Source organism: Somniosus microcephalus, unplaced genomic scaffold (genome assembly GCF_052327205.1).
Source record: "Somniosus microcephalus isolate GS21.2 unplaced genomic scaffold, FLI_Smic_1.0 scaffold251, whole genome shotgun sequence".
In the NCBI taxonomy this organism is placed as follows: domain Eukaryota; kingdom Metazoa; phylum Chordata; class Chondrichthyes; order Squaliformes; family Somniosidae; genus Somniosus; species Somniosus microcephalus.
In genome coordinates, this window is record NW_028225438.1 from 63,436 (window position 1) to 83,062 (window position 19,627).

The 19,627-nt window shown below is 45.8% G+C and overlaps 1 long non-coding RNA gene across 1 annotated transcript; it reads right to left on the minus strand.

The window, feature by feature from the left end:
- Nucleotides 1-1,305: 1,305 nt before the first annotated feature.
- Nucleotides 1,306-6,558, minus strand: LOC147081988 (uncharacterized). Its single transcript, XR_015076340.1, has 2 exons — nucleotides 4,274-6,558; nucleotides 1,306-3,383 (listed from the first exon to the last, which is right to left on the minus strand). It is a non-coding gene; the product is annotated as an uncharacterized LOC147081988 (long non-coding RNA).
- Nucleotides 6,559-19,627: the final 13,069 nt, after the last annotated feature.

Consider the following 19,627-nt stretch of genomic DNA (forward strand, 5'->3'; position numbering starts at 1 on the left):
AGGAGAGAACAGCTGTCAGTGTGCCGGGGGGCCTTGATGTGTGGATCCCGAGTGGTAATTGCACCCAAGTTAAGGGATAGACTGCTCAATGAGCTTCATGAGTGTCATCTGGGAGGGGTAAAAATGAAAAGCCTAGCCAGGGCTTATGTGTGGTGACCGGGAATCGATAAACAAATTGAGGACCTGACCAAGAGCTGCTCAGGATGCCAGAAAGTCCAAAATGCACCACCACAGGCCCCTCTACACCCATGGGAGTGGCCCTCATCTCCATGGCAATGGGTGCATATTGATTTTGCTGGTCCATTCATGGACTCAATGTTTTTAATAGCCGTGGATGCGCACTCGAAATGGCCTGAGGTCATCAAAATGTCCTCCACCACCACAGAGAAAACTATTGCAGTCCTACGGACCATTTTTGCCAGGAATGGCTTGCCAGAACAGATTGGCCCCGACAACGGACCACAGTTTGTGTCCGAAGAGTTCCGGAGGTTCTTGAAAAAGAATGGGGTAAGGCATTACACATCCGCCCCGTATCATCCAGCCACAAATGGATTGGCTGAGAGGTTTGTTCAGACCTTTAAGAAGGCAATAAAGGCTATGTACAATGACAACATTCCGCTGCAGCACAAGGTGGACAATTTCCTGTTTGCCTACCAGAATGCGACACATGCAGTCACCAACCAGGTCCCAGCCATGATGTTCTTTAACTGAAGGTTAAGATCTCACCTGGATTTGCTCAGACCAAACGTACAAAGAGATGTTGAGAGTAAGCAATTCCAGCACATCCATGAGAAGCCAACAAGGAGCTTCAATGTAGGGCAACCAGTCTTGGCCCGCGACTACTGAACAGAAAAATTGTAGCCAGGAACGATATGCACATGGCAGGGCCCACTAATGTACACAGTGGACGTTGGGGAGAGCATCGTGAGACTCCATGCTGACCAGATCCTAGAGTCACAGGAACAAGTCAACCCCATGCCTCGCCCATATGTACCTGGTGATGAACCCAACGTACAGGTCGCATCTACCCCAGAAACAGTAGCATCGGAAGCTGATGAACCAACCAATGACAGGGGACCAGAATCGCCTCCGCACCAAGAGCAAGACACTCGGGAAAGGCGCTATCCAGAAATGACCAGGAAGCCTCCCCAAAGACTGAATATATAAATAGACTATTTTCAGCTAATGTTGCATGTTAAAAGTGTTGTTACCGCTGAGTTGGAGCCTGAACTGACCAAGTGATATACAAGGTCGACGTATACCCAACCTCAGCTTAATAGAGTAATAAGACTCAGACGACTGTGGTATAATTGAAATGTGAGGGTACACTTTTATTTGCAGAGCGCTCTGGGAGAAGTGCTATGCACCCCTGTGCAACCGCCAAGCTTCTCGTTTAACACTCTAAATGCGTTTACCTTTATACACAAATGAAAGGTTAAGCGGATTAATCACAGGAATGCCTCATGACAGTGTTGCAGTAAAATATTTTAAACAAGGTTCAGCAGAAAAACAATGCTCAGCAGAACTAAGACTTCTTCGGACCTTTCACCGTGAGATATGATAAGCAGAAAATAAAACAATAGCAGACTGTCTGTCCTTGCAAGATAACCGAAGTACAAAACAGGATGCAGCTGGCACTACTCATCCCAGGGTAGCTCAAGGTCCAGTTTTAGCCTGTAACGAATGTCAAGTATCCCGACGAGCTTTGCAAAGTCCTTTAGTACCGAAATTTCCTCCAACAAACCCTCCTTTTGGTCCTGGAGCACGATCCTCTTGCTCCAGGCAACCACCAATTTTCTTTCTTCACAGTGTCGATCTTACAACCACTGACTTAAGGGGGAGTCGGCCGGATTAATTTTGTCCTCCGTTTGCTGTTCTTCAGGCAATAGCTCGTCTATCATACTGACTGGCATTAACTGTGTCATTGCCATTTTGCAACAAGTTTTTAAGATGGTTAACAGACAGCATATTGCAACACATATCACGACAATAATGACCAGCACATGCATTATCCAGGGGCCCCATCCCGTTAGTCCTAGCCAGTCCAACCATCCCTGCCCGGGATTGGTATGGAGTTTCTTCACTTCATCCCTCATGTGGGCTACTAAGTTTGTGATATTCTCGGGGCTATCTGGGATATAGGTACAACATTCCTGCCCTATCAAGGCACATGTACCCCCCCTGCTCCGCTAACAGGTAGTCTAATGCCATCCGGTTCTGTAAGGCAACCGTTCGTATCGCCGTCATCTCATCACTTATTCATGCCAGTGCCTCCTCGGTGTCATTAGCTACCTTTTCTAACAATGACGCGACAAGCTGGATTTCTTTTATGGCTCTGCCTGTCCCATAAGGAGGGAATAAAATGGCGAAATACCGTTCGGTTTCTGTAATGTCGCGTTTGGCTCGATAGTGACGGTGGTCAGTTAGGGAGGACAGATGGTAAACATATGGTAGCACATATCCCAAATCACAAGATCCAGTCCAAGACCGGGGGAGCCACGGGTAGGCTCTGTGACCACATATAAAATAGGTCCTATTATATGCGGTTAGATTGTCGCCCAGTGACTTACGAATCCTCCACCTCCATCTGATTTCCTCCCCTTCCCATGGTCCCCCAGTTGTTTTATTGGGGGTTCCGATATGATTTAATTGGAAGAAACCTTGGCCACAGCCTTCGGTGAGGTTGCATTTTGTTATATTAATTTCTTGGAAACAGTTACTGCGTCCTACTTCTGTGCCTCCGGACACATTCTTCGTTAAACATATTGGCCCCTCCGGCCTACCAGCCCCTGAAGTATTAGTAATGATTAAGAATGGAGGCTGCCTATTCCGATTATAATTAGGCTGGTACCACCCCTGGAAAATGGTTAGGTCATAACCTGCCGACTTCCATTTGTCTCTGTCACCCTCCTGGTTGTATGAATCTTTATAGTCGCCGCTGACGTTCTGGCGCATGACCCATTCCGCCATCTCTGAGGCATTGAACGGGATGGCTCTCAACGGAATTCCTCCTTTACTATGTGACTACAGACCCAACAGCTGGACTGTCCCTTTTCCTTAGCATACTCATATGACATATATATATAAGTATATATATATATAAGTATTTACATGTAATTCCCACTTACGTAGCGGTCTTCCCCCCGGCTACCGTAACAATGCATATTATCGCAACTAAACATATTACGGTCTCCCTCCTCATCTTTTATTAAATACTGTTGTTCTGGTGTTATTTTAATCTTTCTTTGGCCCTCCCGATAACACTCTTGTATTAACACGTTTAAGTAAAAGCACATAAGCACAAATGATGCAATAAGCCACAAAACAAATGCCCACACAGGCACACAGATCAAAGAATCATACATTAATCAGCCGTTATTGATCTGTAAGACAAGTACAAAGGATGTGTCATTAGTAATTTGCTACACACACACACCCTCCTTTTGTTCATTGTATCCCACTAGACTCATCTTCCCTTTGCTGAGGTTCTCTACTGATATTACCATCCCCGGGATTTTCTTCCTGTATTGATGGTTTGGGCTCGACTGAGCCCGCCCTTTTCTCATTAACCTTCAGTTGAGTCCAATGTTTCCAAACCCCCTTCCCTCTTATGTCCAGACAGGCACAGGTGTCTCCACTAATTATAACTTCATACGGCCCGCTCCATTTTGGAGCGAAACCTGGTTTTGCAGGCAACATCTTTACCATGACCTTTGTTCCCGCTGGGGGTACCTCGGGGAGCATATTGAGCCGTAACTCCTCATCTCGCTCTCTTTGGTGGTCTCGGACTTCTTTGCGCATCTCTTTTAACTGAGTGCCTAATTCCAAAACGTATCGTCTTAATTTATCTTTTAATGGGCCTACGTCGGCCCCACCTGTTATGATGCCTTCAGGTAATTGCATCGCTCGTCCTGTCATTAGTTCATAAGGGGTCAAACCGGTTGTCCGGTTTCTGGTGGCTCGGAGTTTAGTGATTTCTGGTATCCATCTGTCCTGCAGAAATTTATTAATCCTAAAAATGCTCGTATTCCTCTTTTAGTGGTAGGTTCCGGATGTTGGGATATTGTTTGGATCCTTTCTGAGAGCAGGACTTTTTCATCTGGTGTCAGAATGTGCCCTTAATACGTGACACACTTTTTGCAAAATTGAATCTTTGCTTTTGATACAACATACCCTTCCCTTGACAAATGGTTCAAAATGAATTTTGTATCTATTTAACAATCCACCGCTGTTGCCGAGACTGAGCTGAAACCAATAATTCCCCCAATCTCACCAACGTTTGAGTGATAATTTCATCATACTCTGATGCTTCATCGTATGGCAATTGTTCAAAAGCTTGTTTCGTAATTAACATATCCTGCTCTACTTTATCCACAGCTACTTTCGCATCTTTAGCCGATTTCTCAGCCATCGGGTACATTCTCATTTCATAATTCATTGCACATTAGTTGACACACACACGAACCATGCAACTTCAATCACAACTTCTAGCTGCAGTCATGATCGCGAGAGAGAGAGAGAGAGAGAGAGAGAAAGCGCGCAGCCTGTGACCTCGAAGAGGGAAGCACAGGCTTTTAAAGGGACAGTACACTGAAGATGAATGAGCACACACTCGGCAGGTTTTTTATTATTCTTAACTACATCTTACACTCTCAATCACTTTCCTTTAATTATCATTCATATCTCATTCATGAGTCCTGGAGAAACTTTACTGTCCAGTACAATATTTAAGATAGAAAACATAGCTCAAACGTTCTCACTTGATCCAAGTTATTAACACTTTTTATTTATCATTATTTTAGAGGATATTTTATTTTCCCAAAAGTAACCCAATATATATATTGCCTGAGTCCATTTCGTCATTTCAAAATTATCCCAAAATCCAAACAGCAGTATTATTGTACCAGCAGGTTTTATCAATGTTCAATTTCATTTCTATCAATTTATCCTCCATTTCCAATTTCAGAAACAAGTAATTCTCAGGCTAGGTAGCTTACACAGTGTTTTAACATTAGTGACAGAAGTGCTGCAATTAGTTTACAAGGTAACTTCCATATAACAAAAAGAAAGAAGAGACTCCATTGTGACTCTGCTTAGAGCCCAAGGTTAAGTTATCAAATCATAAATTCCTTCTGTCACTGGGGAAATATTAACTTAAAATTAAGAAACTTAAATTATTTAACGTCCAAATATCTTTAAACTTCATACTAAAGTTGGGTTAACTCCTTTGCAGGATTCTAAGAAGGTGGAGCAACACATTATCAAATGCACGCAACTGCGTCAATTCACGTAAATCAAAAAGAACTTTCCCTATCGAAAGACAGTTGTGTTTTCACACTTTAACTAAACATGAACACGGAGGTAATATGGACAAAGACGGGATTTGAGCAAAATTCACAAGCTAAGTATTATTCAATTCGGTCTACACAAATTCACACCAACCAGAATTTCACCGTGGCCACAATGAAAGTCTGGTCTTAATAGGTTAATTAACCTCACAACTCCAATTTATTCCAGATCTTGTAAACATTCAAATTAATTTTTTCTTCCAAGCACATTGGCAACTGTAACTTTAAGGCAGAAGCCCATCTTTTGTAAAACTATGAACAGACAAATAAAACAAAATAGCACACTCTTGCAGAAAACAGTAAATTACGTCATATTAATTTTCTTATTGTCCTTTCTTCAGATGTCTTTCCAAAACACTGTAAAAACATTGAATATAACTGGAGAAAAATTAGTTTTTCACATTTAAACAAATCAAACTGCTTTGGAAGATTTCACCATAGCAACCACGACTCCAAGGTTAAATCTTAGGCTGAAACTTAATCTTTTGTTAAACAAACTTTTTGTTGTTCTTCTCAGTTTTTACACACCAGCTTAATTTAAATTGTAGTTCAAAGATTTTTTCTCTTGGGGCACAATCTTATTCGCACATTCTTAAAACTTCCAAAATCCAAGACAAGACAAACATTTTTAAGCACTTTTAACACAGAGAAGTGGGTGGAGCTAAAACATACATAACAGAATCTTTCTTTTAAAGACAGACTTTTCAAACAAAAATACTATAACTTCTTAAACATTCATAGTCAGAAAAACAGTCACACTTTAACACACACTTTCACACAAACTGAAATTCCAGCATTTTTTAAGGTTCCTTTCCTCTATCCCAGGGGCACTTGGTCCTAGAGGGACGTACGGGGGAAGAGGTTCATTATTCCATTGTCTGGACCATCCCCCTTGGTACGCTAATGTCCTTTCTTGTTCTTTATTAATGCTTTCCAAAATTTCTATCTTCTTTTTTAGTTCTGCATTTTCCTGATTTTTAGCTTTGATTAATTCTTGCACTTTCTCAACCTGTTCTATTAATCCAGTCAGTTGATGGACCAAGAGTACCCCTACCTTCTTGGTCCTTTCTTTCTTTTGCTTATCTAGCCACTTTCTTTGTGCTTCTAATGTCTGTGATACATCCCATCCGTCCCTCTGCATTTTCTCAATTAACGAATATCTATCTGTCATGTAACTGTAAATGAGGGAGCCCGGAGGCCCCCTCTTAAGGTTCTTACCCGACATCAGTTGCTCCCTAAATCACGGTCTCCGAAACCCCCGTTTTACCTTCAGCGATGGGTGTCGTCACGTGCTCGTGGCAAAGTCTGTCCGGACTCCTTTGCCGAAATTCCCAAGCTCAACCTAAGCCTTCACCTAAGTATTCCTGAGACAAAAACTTAATAAATGCAGACGTTCAAATGTCTAGAACCACATAGTGTTTTCTTACATTCCAATGGCCCACTTACTTTGTTCTTTGGATCACTCGAGCATGTTAGCACTTGATCAGGGTGTTTGAGCACTCGGTGACCCTGCTCGCAGCGCCAATTTGTTACCGCTGAGTTGGAGCCTGAACGGACCAAGTGATATACAAGGTCGACGTATACCCAACCTCAGCTTAATAGAGTAATAAGACTCAGATGACTGTGGTATAATTGAAATGTGAGAGTACACTTTTATTTGCAGAGCGCTCTGGGAGAAGTGCTATGCACCCCTGTGCAACCGCCAAGCTTCTCGTTTAACACTCTAAATGCATTTACCTTTATACACAAATGAAAGGTTAAGCGGATTAATCACAGAAATGCCTCATGACAGTGTAGCAGTAAAATATTTTAAACAAGGCTCAGCAGAAAAACAATGCTCAGCAGAACTAAAACTTCTTCGGACCTTTCACCGTGAGATATGATAAGCAGAAAATAAAACAATAGCAGACTGTCTGTCCTTGCAAAATAACCGAAGTACAAAACAGGATGCAGCTGGCACTACTCATCCCAGGGTAGCTCAAGGTCCAGTTTTAGCCTGTAACAAATGTCAAGTATCCCGACGAGCTTTGCAAAGTCCTTTAGTACCAAAATTTCCTCCAACAGTGTTAATTGTAATTAGTTTGATATTTAATTGTTAAATGAGTGTTATGGTACTGGTAATCTAAAAGGGGAGGAATTGTAATGTATGTACCTTTAAGGGGGGAACTATCTTTTACAGCTCATGTATACTGCAGTACCGGCAGTGACCACACCTGTCTATAGCACTGAGTAGTAATCTGTACAGATCAGTTCCAATGTGAGCCACGTTGAGTAAACACCTGTTGTACCGTTCTCCTGCAGTCTGTGTCTTATTATACACGGATACATCACAGACGAAACAGAGCAGTTGCATAACCAGCATTCCATTCAGTGTTATCAGGATCTTCCTCCATGTTTATCAAAACATTCCTATGCCTCTTCATAGTATTGACTAGCAGAACTCAACACTGACCAACCCTTCTCTCCGCATACTTCAGGTATCAGTGCTGTATACCGAGAGCCATTAATAAATCGTTTACAGATCATCTCCAGCTTGTCGAGGTAGGACTAGGCCTCTGTCACTTGTCCCATGTGATAATATACCCAGGCATAGTTTCCATAGGTGATGAAGCTCCTTCTTTCAAATTCATGTTCGTGATTCTCCCTCAGAATCTTTTCAGCTTCCTTTAAGTTTTGAATTGCCTTTTCACAGTTGCCTTGCAGAAAGTTTACAAAAGCACAAGATAAAAAAAATCACGGGATTGGGGGTAATATACTGGCATGGGTGGAAGATTGGCTATCTAACAGAAAACAGAGAGTTGGGATAAATGGTTCATTCTCGGGTTGGCAATCAGTAACTAGTGGTGTTCCGCAGGGGTCAGTGCTGGGACCCCAACTCTTTAAAACCTATATTAACGATTTGGAGGATGGGACCAAGTGCAACGTATCCAAGTTTGCCGACGATACAAAGATGGGAGGGAAAGCAGTGAGTGAGGAGGACATAAAAAACCTGCAAAAGGACATAGACAGGCTAAGTGAGTGGGCAGAGATTTGGCAGATACAATATAATGTTGGAAAGTGTGAGGTTATGCACTTTGGCAGAAAAAATCAAAGAGCAAGTTATTATCTAAATGGAGAGAAACTGCAAAGTGCTACAGTACAAAGTGATCTGGGGGTCCTGGTGCATGAAACACAGAAGGTTAGTATGCAGGTACAGCAGGTGATCAGGAAGGCCAATGGAATCTTGGCTTTTATTGCAAGGGGGATGGAGTATAAAAGCAGGGAAGTCTTGCTTCAGTTATATAGGGTACTGGTGAGGCCACACCTGGAATACTGCGTACAGTTTTGGTTTCCATATTTAAGAAAATATATATTTGCTCTCGAGGCAGCTCAGAGAAGGTTCACTCGGTTGATTCCGGAGATTAGGGAGTTGACTTATGAGGAAAGGTTGAGTAGGTTGGGCCTCTACTCATTGGAATTCAGAAGAATGAGAGGCGATCTTATCGAAACATATAAGATTGTGAGGGGGCTTGATCGGGTGGATGCGGGGAGGATGTTTCCACTGATGGGTGAGACTAGAACTAGTGGGCATAATCTTAGAGTAAGGGGCTGCCCCTTCAAAATCTGAGATGAGGAGAAACTTCTTCACTCAGAGGGTGGTAAATCTATGGAATTTGCTACCTCAGAGAGCTGTGGAAGCTGCGACATTAAATAAATTTAAAATGGAGATGGACAGTTTCCTAGCTGATAAGGGAATTAGGGGTTACGGGGAGCGGGCAGGGAAGTGGACGTGAGTCTAGGTTCGGATCAGCCATGATCCTATTGAATGGCGGAGCAGGCCCGAGGAGCCGTATGGCCTACTCCTGCTCCTACTTCTTATGTTCTTATGTTCATTGTAAGGCATGGCCTGATATTTCACATCAGCCTGTATTAAATCTTGTAATCTATACTTCATGTCGTCCAAGTCAATACTGTCTTTCTGTGGGCCCCACGTGAATTGGCATTGAAGCTGGCCAAGTTTTGCTTTCAAGCAATCCTTCAGTGTGTTGCTGTAAGAGAACAGAATCATCAAAGCCCATCTTATGTGTATCTAACTTACATTTTTAGCTCATATATAATCAATGTAGCAATGCTGGCAAAGTCATAATAGCAGAACAGGGGTGCAGGACAGTGCAAGTGGGCACAGAACACCTGCATTGCAGCCTGACTGTCTGGCATCCCTCAGTTAGGGGGAAACCCATTGGAATCCCGTAATGGTCTTGGAAGCAACAAAAAATGAACATTTGGCACATAAGTGCCAGCAGAAATCCACGATTGCCCCTTAATAGGAACATAGGTAGGAACATAGGAACATGTTCCGTCATTCAATTAGGTCATGGCTGATCTGTATCTCAACTCCATCCACCCACCTTGGTTCTGTAACCCTTAATACCCTTGCCAAACAAAAATCTATCAATCTCAGTTTTGAAATTTTTATTTGGCCTAGCCTCAACATCTTATTGGGGGAGAGAGTTCCAGATTTCCACCAACCTTTGTGTGAAGAAGTGCTTTCTGACATCACCCCTGAATGGCCTAGCTCTAATTTCAAGCTGATGCCCCCTTGTTCTGGACTCCCCCACCAGAGGAAATAGTTTATCTCTATCTACCCTATCAAATCCTTTAATCATCTTAATCACCTCAATTAGGTCACCCCTTAATCTTCTATATCCAGGGCAATACAAGCCTAGTGTACGTAACCTGTCTTCATAATTTAACCCTTTTAGCCCAGGAATCATTCTAATGAATCAACGCTGCACCCGCTGCAAGACCAATATATCCTTTCTGAGGTGCGGTGCCCAGAACTGAACACACTACTCCAGATGTGGTTTAACCAGAGCTTTATACAACTGTAACATAACGCCTACCCTTTGTATTCCAGCCCCATTGAGATCAAGGCAAACAATCCATTAGCCTCTTTCATTATTTACTGTACCTGTCCACTAGATTTAGTGATTTCTGTACATGGTCCCCTAAATCTCTTTGCTCCTCCACAGTTTCTAGCTTGTCACCATTGAGAAAATATTCTGATCTTTCTTAGCTCCAAAGTGGATGAGCTCACATTTCCCCACACTGAAGTCCATCTGCTGCAGTTTTTCCTACTCGCTTAATCTGTCAATGTGTCTTTGGAACTGTCAATCCTATCTGCATTATTTACTGTGCCACCTAACTTAGGGTCAGCAGCAAACCTGGATATACAACTCTCCATTCCTTCATCTAAGTCATTGATAAACACAGTGAAAAGCTGAGGCCCCAGGACAGATCTCTGAGGGCACCACTAATCACATCCTGCCAATTGGAGAACAAACCCATTATCCCAACTCTCTTATATTCTATGCCTCAGCTAATGAAGGCAAGTATCCCATATGCCTTTTTAACCACCTTATCTACCAGTCCTGCTGCCTTCAGGGATCTATGTACATGCACACCAAGGTCCCTCTGATCCTCTGTACTTCCTAGGGTCCTACCATTCATTGTGTATTCCTTGCCTTGTTAGTCCTCCCAAAATGCATCACCTCACACTTTTCAGAGTTAAATTCCATTTGCCACTGTTCTGCCCATCTCACCAACCCATCTATATCGTCCTGTGGCCTGAGGCTTCCCTCCTCGCTATTTAACACTCCACTAATTTTCGTGTCATCTGCGAACTTACTGATCATACCTCCCACATTCATATATATATCATTAATGTACACTACAAACCTAGCACCGATCTCTGCGGTACACCACTGGACACGGGCTTGCAGTCACAAAAACAACCTTCGAACATCACCCTCTGCCTCCTGTCACTAAGCCAATTTTGGATCGAATATGCCAAGTTGCCCTGGATCCCATGGGCTCTTACCTTCTTGGCCAGTCTCCCATGCGAGTCTTTATCAAAAGCCTTACTGAAGTCCATGTAGACCATATCAACTGCACTACCCTCATCCACACACCTAGTCACCCCCTCGAAAAATTCAATCAAATTGGTCAGACATGATCTCCCCCTGACAAAGCCATCCTGACTATCCTTGATTAATCCTTGCCTCTCCAAGTGGAGATTAATTCTGTCCCTCAGAATTTTTCCAATAATTTCCCTGCCACTGATGTTAGGCTCACTGGCCTGTAATTCCCTGGTTTATCCCTACTACCCTTCTGGAATAATGGTACTACGTTAGCTGTTCTCCAGTCCTCTGGCACCGCCCCTGCGGACAGAGTGGTTCTGAAAATTTGTGTCAGAACCCCTGCAATCTCCTCCCTTGCCTCACACAGCAGCCTGGGATACATCTCGTCTGGGCCTGGGGATTTATCCACTTTTAAGCGCGTTAAAGCCGCTAGTACCTCCTCCCTCTCAATACTAATTTGTTCAAGTATATCACAATCCCCCTGCCTGATTTCTATGCTGACATCGTCCTTCTCCATAGGGAACACAGATGCAAAATATTCATTTAAAACCTCACCTACATCTTCTGGCTCTACACACAGTTTGCCACTTTGGTCCCTAATAGGCCCAACTCTTTCCCTGGTTATCCTCTTGCCCTTAATATACTTATAAAACACCTTAGGATTTTCCTTTATTTTGCCCGGCAGTGTTTTTTCATGCCCCCTCTTTGCTCTCCTAATTTCTTTTTTAAGTACCCTTTCTATACTCCTCTCGGGCTTCCACTGTTTTTAATCCTTTTTATCTGCCAAAAGCCTCCCTTATTTCCTCATCCATTCTCGTATATCCCTTGACATCCAGGGTTCTGTAGGATTCACAAAATTCTGGGATCCCCTACTCAATGGATATGTGTCTGGAATTTAAAAAGAGACTGTGTTGGACCTTTTGGAGGAGAAATGTGGGCAGAAATATCTCACTATTAGGCGCCTTTGGACTAAACTAGGGCCTATTGGATTGAGTTTGGACATTTTAAATTGTGTGCTGGGTCTGCACAGGGAAATGAGATCCTTATAGGGCTGCTAACCCACCTCGGAGGCAGGCCGCCAGGGAGACATTAGCAGTCTAACAAAAGCCTACTTACCAGGGACCCAGATACATACATATTTTAATAGTTCTTAAAACGGCTATACAGAAAACCCTGGCATCAGCAAAACACACAATGGACAGTATCAAGACCTGATTACATTCTAACAGCACCATTCAAAAACCCCATCAACACCTTTGGGAATCTTGTATCATGCTAATGCTCAATCAGCCCACCAAAATTCTCACAAAGGGATCACATCAGAGTTGATCAGCCTGCCAAAATTGCACAAAAGGGAATCATCTAAAATCAATTGTGCACCTGAGTTTTGGGGCAAAAGTTTAAGCAGCCTCTCAGGTATAACTGGGGACTTGCTAGTAGCTAAAGTGACCTCAACAGACGGGCTGAAGAGAGAGAGTGCTGGTGGGCAGCAGCAGCAGCACACCGGAGCAGAAGAAACGTACCCGAGAACACGCTGGAAAGGCACTTGGAGTCTGGGCACCTTGACTCTGGCTTTGAAACATCTAACCTGCCACACGAGGTTACAGCAACACAACAAGAAAACCTAACAAGAAGCTCAGTGTCACTGAAAGATCAACCATCATCCAGTGCTGACTCTAAGAAAAACTTGTTTACCATCAAACGTTGACCAGTGCTAATACCGAAGACACCGCAACCAGCCAAGGAGTCCACAAGATTGAGGAGAGAGAAAGCAGTGTGCAACTGGTCTAAACTGTGGAGAAATCCTTTGGTGAGCATAGTCCCTGTAATTTCAGAGCCTAACTTAGTTAGTGTAGTGGTGGGAGGTGGTTTTATTTTTTTTCTCTCACAGCATAACTTCTGTACCCATTGCGTGTACGTTTTTGTTTAGTTAATTCGTGTGGTGTGCGATTTCTAAATAAAATATTTGTTCTTGTACCAAACAGTTGTCTGCCTACATCTAACACATCCCCTAAAAAATTCCAAGCCCCAGAACCAGGGAGTGGGACGATTCAAATCGTCAAAGTCAATTTAAAAGGCCGACAAACCCACCACCCACTACATAATGGCGAGTCAGGCAGGAGCTTGGTACAAAGGGTGTGAGGCTGTAGACTCGGTTCTGGTGGAAAGAACAAAAATGGAGGAAAGAATCTCTGAATATGTATTTAAGAAAGTAAATATTACCAAAAAGTGGGTCGTAAGCCTGTTACGGGCTGAGCGTCCAGTGGACGCAGCTGCTAAGTGGACCGAGAGCAAGGACAATAAAAGGCCAATAGAGAAGGCTATTTGGTTGGTCTGCTACCAAAGACAGATCCAGTTGCTGGATAGGAAGGTCAAGAAATTGATAGCAGAGCTCCGGGAATCCGAAGAGCACTCAGCCGTAAGGGCTATGGCAGGGGAGAAAATGTTTGAGGAATTAACTAAACAAAAGCATATCAGATTACAGCTAGAAGAGACCCACAGGAATAAGCAGGACTATTTCCAATGCCAAGTAACAGAGGCAAAGGGGAATGAGCTAGCGCTGCGGGGTGAAAATGCCCGCCTAACAAAAGTAATAAGAGAACAGGAGGAGAGGATACGGGATGTGCAGGCAGCCTATAAAGTAGCCAGTAGCAAAGTCTTCGGGGTGGAGTATCACGGGCCCTGTGAGGCCAAGATAAAAGGTTTAACCCAGGCCCTATCTAATGCTAAGGGGATGGTATGCCTGATAAGCACAAGCGCTCTTAAGGGAGATGTGCAGAAGCAAGGGGGAGTAGAGGGGGTTAGAGTGGCAGAAAGGGACGTCCAACCACCACCTGTAGCCCTACCGGGGTTAAGCTTGGCAGTACAGAGAGAGCGCGACACCGAGGAAATACAAGGGGTGTCAGAACCGAGGCCGATGTTGTAGGATTTTGCAATAATTTCGAAATTTTCTACAGCTCCGAAGATTTATTTTTGATTAAAGAATTCCTGGGTAGAATACACCTTTAAAAATCCAGGGATCAAAAATGGCCGTCAGACCTCGTGGCAGAAGAAAAGGCAGCCTGTGTGTGTCTGTGAAAAAGGAAAATCAAAGATGGCTGTCCGACCTCGTGGCAGAAGACACAACACAGCCTGTGTGCTGTGAAAAGGAAAATCAAAGATGGCTGACAAAGGATTTTTAAAAAACCCAGCCCCTGAAGTAATAAGGTATTTAAACCATCAATCAAATGCGGTTTGAGAAACTGCTACAATATTGACTCAAAAGATTAAGTGCTTGAGACTGTCCGCATGAACAAAGGAACTTTGTTTACACGAACGCTTTACAATATTGACTTAAGAGATTAAGCACTTGAGACTGCCAATCAATTGCGGTTGGGCGTGACCACAGGACAATCAGATTGTTTACACTAACCTCCAAGGGCTGCTTACTCAGCAATTAAGGAAATAGACATATTTTCTTCAATTCTTCAAACGGAAACAGCTTTATTCAACCCATCACAATGAATGGGGATACATTCAAAAACCCATCACAAGGGAAATGGGTAATTCATCCAAAACCCATCACAACGAATGGGACAGATCAATTCCCTTTTGTATAGCCCAGATACATCTGGATTTGGGCGGGAAGATTTCGGCTCCAAATGGGGTATAAGATAGCTTCTCAGGAAGCCATCTCTCTCTCTCTCTCTGCAGCCTCGCCTCCATGCCCTATCTACAACTCAGGAGCCTGCCCAAGGGAGTGGAATACCAGCAGTTACTTTTAAACACTGGGATATCTCCATTTCAGGGTGGTGAAGAACCTAAGACCGCAGGGGCACGGAGCAGGCATTTCACTGGTGAGCATAGCTTTTCTGGCCCATCACAAGGCAACTTAGATAGGTAGTTACAGGTGGGAATTAAGGGGGATTTTTGTTAAATTGTGATTTTAGTCAATTTTCCCTCGTTGTGTCCATTTTCTCCTCCCCTGTTAAGTAACAGTGTTGCACTAAGCAAAAGAGTGCTGTAGTGGACACTAAGTGTACTGTGAGAAGTAAAGTGCTGCACTAGTTAAAAGTACTGTATTTAAGTAAGAGTATACTGTATTAAAGGTGCTGTATTTAAGTAAAAGAGTGTTGCACTAAGCAAAAGAGTGCTGTAGTGGACACTAAGGCCTAGAAATTGGGTTGGTAGCGCTGGCGTTGAACGCCTAAAGAGACCTAGAATTGGGGCAAAGCCCTATGTTGGGGCAAGCACTATGAAGATAGCGCCAACTCGGATATTGACTATACATTTAGCGCCTGCGCTAAGTGTTTGCGCGCGCCCGCGAGCGCAAGCAGCTCATGACGTCATTTCAGTGTGCAATGCATTTTAGGAGTGCCTGAGCGCATATTGGGTGGCGACCGGAGCCTTAGCGCCCAGCGCTATTAGTAACAGTTCGAGGGAGGGCTAACAGGCCCTTCTCGGAGTAGGGCAGCGCTATTTAAAGGGGACAGCTCTAGTGCAGAATCTTCTGCCAGTTGGCCTGCTCATTGCGATCGCTGCTAGAGAGAGTTGGCGAGCTAATGTGGAGCGGAGTTCTGGGAATTTAGCTTTACAGTACTTGGGACCTTCAACCCTGTCTGAAGCACTTGCAGCACTACACCTAAAAGCCTTTTGACCAACTGACATTGGAATGGGAGCATGTTTGGAGGGTGACGGCCTCATCGCCCAACACTGTGAAGGGGCAGAGAGACGGCGGGAGAGAGGGCCGGGATTGGCCAGAATGAGGAGGGGCAATGGAGGTCGGCCAATCCGACGGGATGCTGCGAGGGTCTTTAGGCAGCAGGTGACAAGCGTTGACATGTCGGAGGAGCAGTGTTTGTGAAGGCTCCGAATCTGGAGGGACATTGTTACTGATTTGTGCCACCTGCTTGGTCAGCATCTGCAGCCGCGTGAACGCTACAGAACCTCTCTGTCCGTTATGGCTAAACTGACTGATGGCCTCCATTTTTATGGCAACGGATCCTTTCAGTCAGCCATTGGGGACAATGCGACTGTCGCTCAGGCTGCAGTCCGCTGTTGCATCCGGCAAGTGACAGATGCCCTTTATAGGCGAACGCGTCAATTCATCACCTTCCCTCGGACCCTGCACAAGCAGGCAGAGGAGGAGGAGTATGAGGAGGAGGAGGAGGAGGAGGAGGAAGAGCAGGCGGAGGAGGAGGAGGAGGAGGAGGAAGATGGAAGGGCTGCTGAAAGTGGAAGGTCCATACGTCAGAGGCTCCACTGGACTCGTGTCGACACCCCTGTGGCGGAATGATGAGAGTCTTAACTCATGCGCACTTTGGATGTTTGAGGGCCTCTGAATGCCAGCATCACTGAAAGTAGTCACATGGACCATGCAACATTGAAACTTCTGCTTATTGACACAAAAGTCTTTCATTACAGCTAAACAACGTAATGTGAGCACAAACCATAACTTTCAAAATAACTGTTAACTGTTCGGCCAAGCCGCAAAACTCAACAAACCTCAGCAAATATAACAGCAGGTGAGGGTGTCCTTGAATTTGGACAAACAAACGCCTCAGCACTTCCCTCTACAACTGGCCCCTTGAGGGAGATCGACTTCTCTTCTGCGCCCGGCCCCTTCCCTCCCTGCTGCTCCTACGTAATTGGCCCCGGTGGCGGGCTCAAGGCTGGGGGATGCCTCCTGACTGTCTGGAAGTGCAGAAGCCCCTGAGGGGCGGCCTGGCCGACCGCTGGGCTTGAAGGGTGCGGACGCAGGATGCTTGCTGTGACCATGGCTGGAAGCAGTGTGGCCTGCAGGTGGTGGCAGCTGCAATGCAGGCGTCCCAGCGCTGGCATGTGCAATGCCCTCCTGCCGAGAGAGGACACCTGCACCATGGTCGGACGACACACTGGCTATCTGAGGGGAGCAGCTCGGCTCATCCGCCACAATCGCATGCTCCACTGATTCCTGGCCTTGTACGGGAGTGGAAGGGCCCGGGGTGATCCTATCTGATGCAGAGAGGGTGGCTGCAGTGAGAGATCGCGTTACGTCAATCTGGCTATGGAGGAGCTCAGCAAGTGACTGCGTGGCAACAGTGAGGACCTGTGTGCCAGGTGCCAGTGCTTCGGAGAAGGCCTGGACAGTTCTTCCCATGGCTTCAGACAAGGCAGGTGCCGACCGCTCCATTGCCTCGGACAAGCCCTGCACAGGCTTTTCCAGGGATTGTCCGAAGCCCTGAATAGTCCTTTCCATTGCCGACTCAAAGCCATGGACAGTCCTCTCCATTGTTGGGCCGAAGCCCTGGATAGTCCTGTCCATTGTGGCCCCGAAGCCCTGGATAGACCTGTCCATAGTTTCCCCGAACACCTGGAGAGTCCTCTCCATTGTTGCCCCAAAGCCCTGCAGAGTCCTCTCCATTGTTGCCCCGAAGTCCAACATACTCCTAGCCAATGAATCTATTGACTCAGGCATCTTCTCCACTGCAGCCATCAGCTCCGTGTGTCTGACCCGGGCCTGTTTGCTCATCTCAGCCAGGCGACGGACCTCATCTGCACTCTGTGCAGCAGTCATGACGACCTGCCTTGCCCTGCGGGGAGACGGTGGCCGAACTTGCCTATCCCCCCGTGCGTTGCTGCATGCCGCTTGGTCCGGCAACTGGTTCATCCTCAGAGCCACCCCCCCTCCCCTCCAGGGGACTACTATCCCCAGTCTGCAGATGTCTCAGCTCCCTGGATTCTGCAGTGGCTGGTCCGGATTCCTCCTGGTCCTCGTCTCCGGTGGCACTGGCACTGGCAGCTTCAGCGCGTTGAGCCCGAGTTGGTGCTGCTTCATCTGAAAGTGGGAGGTGGAGGAGTGGCTTTAGCAAAAGGACAGCTTTGCTGAAAGGCATGCCAGATTGCGTCAAGGCTCTGACATGGCTGCACACTGAGGATGCATGCTGGCGGGGGGACCAAGTGGAAGGCAACAGGTGAAAAAGCTGAGAGTCTTACCCTCGCTGTCGGTAATGGGGTCGGCAGATGCAGTGGTCACAGGACCAGGCAGACGTCCTCCAAGTATCTGGTGCACTCTCTCCTCCAGATCCGTGAGAGTGACCACTTGTGCAGGTCCGCCACCAGTTCGACGCTGCTCCTTTCGAATCATCACCAGCTTGGACTGCAGGGGAAAGAAGGGGAGGTTCTGTTGCACGATGTGTTGAGACCTCATCGCATGCCCCCCATGGTGCAAGAGCCCTTACATGAGGCCTTGAGACATCTGTCCATGTGTATGCCCAGAAAGGGCCATGGGTGCATACTGACAGATGGCCATTGGCGCATCATTGCAGCAGGGTGCCCAAAGTCAGCTGCAGATGGAGGGAAGCACAAGTTTGGTAAACCATCACTTACCCTAACAATCCGTGAGGTCGTTGAATTTCTTCCTGCACTGAACAGGGGTCCTGGTTGCCATGCTGCTGGAGTTCACCCTCACAGCAACCTCCCTCCAAGATCGTCGATAAGCCTTCTGATTCGGCCTCTTGCCATTATCCGGATACAGGACCTCTCGACGGTGTTCAACTGCAGCCACCAAGTGGTCCAGAGCCTCAGTGCTGAAGCGCTCTGCTCTCTGCCTAACCTTCTCCATGATGAACAAGTTTGTACCGCCAGACAAGGGCGAGCGCCGAATCTGAGGCCTACAGGGCGTTGGGTGTTGAAGCTCAGGCTGACTGACCCACCCCTTTCAGAGCCGGCCGGCGCCTGGAGGTCTCGTGCTTTCCCGTAATTGAGATCACCTGCGCTGCGCCCATCCACGTCGATATTGAGGAGCGCCTGACCTTTTGCGCCTTAAGAGCACCATGCAACGACTGATTTAGCGCCTCAATCCCCTTTGGGGGCGATGCAACCAATATCGCGCCAGGCGGCGATAAGTTTCATCTGGCTATAAACTTTGCGCATCGCCAGTTCTAACGCCTCAAGCGGGGCTATACCCAATCTCTAGGCCTAAGTGTACTACATAAGAACATAAGAACATAAGAAATAGGAGCAGGAGTAGGCCAATCGGCCCCTCGAGCCTGCTCCGCCATTCAATAAGATCATGGCTGATCTGATCCTAACTGCCAATCCACTATAACAGAATTAGACACACGAAATAGGAGCAGGATCAGGCTACACGGCCCCTGGGCCCGCTCCGCTACCCACAGGGCCATGACCGATCCGAACCTAGACTCATGTCCAAATTCCTGCCCGCTCCCCGTAACCCTTAATTCCCTTTACTTCTAGGAAACCGTGAGAAGTGCTGCACTAGTTAAAAGTGCTGTATTTAAGTAAGAGTATACTGTATTAAAGGTGCTGTATTTAAGTAAAAGAGTGTTGCACTAAGCAAAAGAGTGCTGTAGTGGACAATAAGTGTACTGTGTTAAGTAAAAGTGCTGTATCGAGCAC